General features: G+C 46.0%; 4 non-coding genes across 4 annotated transcripts; 3 read left to right on the forward strand and 1 right to left on the reverse strand.

Annotated features, from left to right (window-relative positions):
• Positions 1 to 950: 950 nt before the first annotated feature.
• trnat-agu (transfer RNA threonine (anticodon AGU)) lies at positions 951 to 1,024 on the forward strand. Its single transcript has one exon. It is a non-coding gene; the product is annotated as a tRNA-Thr (tRNA).
• A 435-nt stretch (positions 1,025 to 1,459) lies between these two features.
• Positions 1,460 to 1,533, forward strand: trnat-ugu (transfer RNA threonine (anticodon UGU)). Its single transcript has one exon. It is a non-coding gene; the product is annotated as a tRNA-Thr (tRNA).
• Positions 1,534 to 1,697: 164 nt separating this feature from the next.
• trnan-guu (transfer RNA asparagine (anticodon GUU)) lies at positions 1,698 to 1,771 on the reverse strand. Its single transcript has one exon. It is a non-coding gene; the product is annotated as a tRNA-Asn (tRNA).
• Positions 1,772 to 4,090: 2,319 nt separating this feature from the next.
• trnat-agu (transfer RNA threonine (anticodon AGU)) lies at positions 4,091 to 4,164 on the forward strand. Its single transcript has one exon. It is a non-coding gene; the product is annotated as a tRNA-Thr (tRNA).
• The last annotated feature ends 410 nt before the right edge of the window (positions 4,165 to 4,574 follow it).

Genomic DNA, 4,574 nt, shown 5'->3' on the forward strand with positions numbered 1-4,574 from the left:
CGTGATCTGCTGTTATGCTACTATGCTACTGACCATTGGGGGAGTGATAGCAAGCAAGAGAGTTAGATATCGAGAGACATAGATACATAGATAGATAGATAGATGGATGGATGGATGGACGGCAAGGCAAGTATCTGATTGACAGTGGTCCGTGATCTGCTGTTATGCTACTATGCTACTGACCATTGGGGGAGCGATAGCAAGCAAGAGAGTTAGATATCGAGAGTCATAGATATATAGATAGATAGATAGATGGATGGATGGACGGCAAGGCAAGCATCTGATTGACAGTGGTCCATGATCTGCTGTTATGCTACTATGCTACTGACCATTGGGGGAGCGATAGCAAGCAAGAGAGTTAGATATCGAGAGTCATAGATAGATAGATAGATAGATGGATGGATGGATGGATGGATGGACGGCAAGGCAAGCACCTGATTGACAGTGGTCCGTGATCTGCTGTTATGCTACTATGCTACTGACCATTGGGGAAGCGATACCAAGCAAGAGAGTTAGATATCAAGAGTCATAGCTAGATAGATAGCTAGATAGATGGATGGATGGATGGATGGATGGACGGCAAGGCAAGCATCTGATTGACAGTGGTCCATGATCTGCTGTTATGCTACTATGCTACTGACCATTGGGGGAGCGATAGCAAGCAAGAGAGTTAGATATCGAGAGTCATAGATAGATAGATAGATAGATGGATGGATGGATGGATGGACGGCAAGGCAAGCACCTGATTGACAGTGGTCCGTGATCTGCTGTTATGCTACTATGCTACTGACCATTGGGGAAGCGATACCAAGCAAGAGAGTTAGATATCAAGAGTCATAGATAGATAGATAGCTAGATAGATGGATGGATGGACGGCAAGCCAAGCACCTGATTGACAGTGGTCCGTGATCTGCTGTTATGCTACTATCAGCAGCAACAGTGGCAGATTTGGCACCGTGGCTTAGTTGGTTAAAGTGCCTGTCTAGTAAACAGGAGGTCCTGGGTTCAAATCCCAGCGGTGCCTTAGGCGGGCTTTGTTTGCTCCTTGCGAAGCTTGTGCTTCTGTTTTGTCGACCATCAGTTTTAGCAAGATAGGCTTATCGTAAAGCCATCAGAGGACGTAATGAACCGGAAAGCCAACTGGACAGACGCCGGTTTGTAAAGAAGAACCAGAACCCAAAGGACACGCGCTACCCGCACCTAACGGCCAACGTCCAATTCCCATTGCCGCCCCTGGACAGTCGCAACAGGGAGCTTGTTACTCCCGTCAACCTTACGTTTTCACCTATGTGTGCTTCCTTTGTTGCAGCCTGCATCCAGATTTTGTTTTGTTTTGTTTTGTTTTGTTTTGTTTTGTTTTGTTTTGTTTTGTTTTGTTTTGTTTTGTTTTGTTTTGTTTTGTTTTGTTTTGTTTTGTTCCTTACGCCTGAGTGTAGGCACTGGGGAATGGGAGAGTCCTGGCACCGTGGCTTAGTTGGTCAAAGCGCCTGTCTTGTAAACAGGAAACCCTGGGTTCGACTCCCAGCAGTGCTTTGGTTTATGTTGGCCTAGGCAATGGAAAGGAAGTTTCTAAACGCTCAATACATTTTTGCAAGATGGCCGTCCGCAGCAAGCAGCTTAAGGTTACTGTAGCCGCAGTCTGGCAAGCTGACCGCCAGAAGTAGAAACAATAACAAGGGGCGGGGGGAAAAGTGGGCCGTCCCTGGGTGGATTCGAACCACCATCCTTTCAGTTAACAGCCAAACACGCTGACCGATTGCGCCACAGAGACAGACAGAGGTGTTGTGGTTGCTGCAGTCGTGCAGTTCCTTCACAGTTGCCAGAAATCATTTCCAGCACACGATTTTCTTTGTCGTTGAATGCAACATACGTGACCATTGGGGGAGCGATAGCAAGCAAGAGAGTTAGATATCAAGAGTCATAGATAGAAAGATAGATAGATGGATGGACGGCAAGGCAAGCATCTGATTGACAGTGGTCCGTGATCTGCTGTTATGCTACTATGCTACTGACCATTGGGGGAGCGATAGCAAGCAAGAGAGTTAGATATCAAGAGTCATAGATAGATAGATAGATAGATGGATGGATGGACGGCAAGGCAAGCACCTGATTGATAGTGGTCCGTGATCTGCTGTTATGCTACTATGCTACTGACCATTGGGGGAGCGATAGCAAGCAAGAGAGTTAGATATCAAGAGTCATAGATAGATAGATAGATGGATGGATGGACGGCAAGGCAAGCATCTGATTGACAGTGGTCCGTGATCTGCTGTTATGCTACAATGCTACTGACCATTGGGGGAGCGATAGCAAGCAAGAGAGTTAGATATCAAGAGTCATAGATAGATAGATAGATAGATGGATGGACGGCAAGGCAAGCATCTGATTGACAGTGGTCCGTGATCTGCTGTTATGCTACTATGCTACTGACCATTGGGGGAGCGATAGCAAGCAAGAGAGTTAGATATCGAGAGTCATTGATAGATAGATAGATAGATGGATGGATGGATGGACGGCAAGGCAAGCATCTGATTGACAGTGGTCCGTGATCTGCTGTTATGCTACAATGCTACTGACCATTGGGGGAGCGATACCAAGCAAGAGAGTTAGATATCAAGAGTCATAGATAGATAGATAGATAGATAGATAGATGGATGGATGGACGGCAAGGCAAGCACCTGATTGACAGTGGTCCGTGATCTGCTGTTATGCTACTATGCTACTGACCATTGGGGAAGCGATACCAAGCAAGAGAGTTAGATATCAAGAGTCATAGCTAGATAGATAGCTAGATAGATGGATGGATGGATGGATGGATGGATGGACGGCAAGGCAAGCATCTGATTGACAGTGGTCCATGATCTGCTGTTATGCTACTATGCTACTGACCATTGGGGGAGCGATAGCAAGCAAGAGAGTTAGATATCGAGAGTCATAGATAGATAGATAGATAGATAGATAGATGGATGGATGGATGGACGGCAAGGCAAGCACCTGATTGACAGTGGTCCGTGATCTGCTGTTATGCTACTATGCTACTGACCATTGGGGGAGCGATAGCAAGCAAGAGAGTTAGATATCAAGAGTCATAGATAGATAGATAGATGGATGGATGGACGGCAAGGCAAGCATCTGATTGACAGTGGTCCGTGATCTGCTGTTATGCTACAATGCTACTGACCATTGGGGGAGCGATAGCAAGCAAGAGAGTTAGATATCAAGAGTCATAGATAGATAGATAGATAGATGGATGGACGGCAAGGCAAGCATCTGATTGACAGTGGTCCGTGATCTGCTGTTATGCTACTATGCTACTGACCATTGGGGGAGCGATAGCAAGCAAGAGAGTTAGATATCGAGAGTCATTGATAGATAGATAGATAGATGGATGGATGGATGGACGGCAAGGCAAGCATCTGATTGACAGTGGTCCGTGATCTGCTGTTATGCTACAATGCTACTGACCATTGGGGGAGCGATACCAAGCAAGAGAGTTAGATATCAAGAGTCATAGATAGATAGATAGATAGATAGATAGATAGATGGATGGACGGCAAGGCAAGCACCTGATTGACAGTGGTCCGTGATCTGCTGTTATGCTACTATGCTACTGACCATTGGGGAAGCGATACCAAGCAAGAGAGTTAGATATCAAGAGTCATAGCTAGATAGATAGCTAGATAGATGGATGGATGGATGGATGGATGGATGGACGGCAAGGCAAGCATCTGATTGACAGTGGTCCATGATCTGCTGTTATGCTACTATGCTACTGACCATTGGGGGAGCGATAGCAAGCAAGAGAGTTAGATATCGAGAGTCATAGATAGATAGATAGATAGATAGATGGATGGATGGATGGACGGCAAGGCAAGCACCTGATTGACAGTGGTCCGTGATCTGCTGTTATGCTACTATGCTACTGACCATTGGGGAAGCGATACCAAGCAAGAGAGTTAGATATCAAGAGTCATAGATAGATAGATAGATAGCTAGATAGATGGATGGATGGACGGCAAGCCAAGCACCTGATTGACAGTGGTCCGTGATCTGCTGTTATGCTACTATCAGCAGCAACAGTGGCAGATTTGGCACCGTGGCTTAGTTGGTTAAAGCGCCTGTCTAGTAAACAGGAGGTCCTGGGTTCAAATCCCAGCGGTGCCTTAGGCGGGCTTTGTTTGCTCCTTGCGAAGCTTGTGCTTCTGTTTTGTCGACCATCAGTTTTAGCAAGATATGCTTATCGTAAAGCCATCAGAGGACGTAATGAACCGGAAAGCCAACTGGACAGACGCCGGTTTGTAAAGAAGAACCAGAACCCAAAGGACACGCGCTACCCGCACCTAACGGCCAACGTCCAATTCCCATTGCCGCCCCTGGACAGTCGCAACAGGGAGCTTGTTGCTCCCGTCAACCTTACGTTTTCACCTCTGTGTGCTTCCTTTGTTGCAGCCTGCATCCAGATTTTGTTTTGTTTTGTTTTGTTTTGTTTTGTTTTGTTTTGTTTTGTTTTGTTTTGTTTTGTTTTGTTTTGTTTTGTTTTGTTTTGTTTTGTGCCTTACGCCTGAGTGTAGGCA

Source organism: Amia ocellicauda, chromosome 2 (assembly GCF_036373705.1).
Source record: "Amia ocellicauda isolate fAmiCal2 chromosome 2, fAmiCal2.hap1, whole genome shotgun sequence".
NCBI lineage: Eukaryota > Metazoa > Chordata > Actinopteri > Amiiformes > Amiidae > Amia > Amia ocellicauda.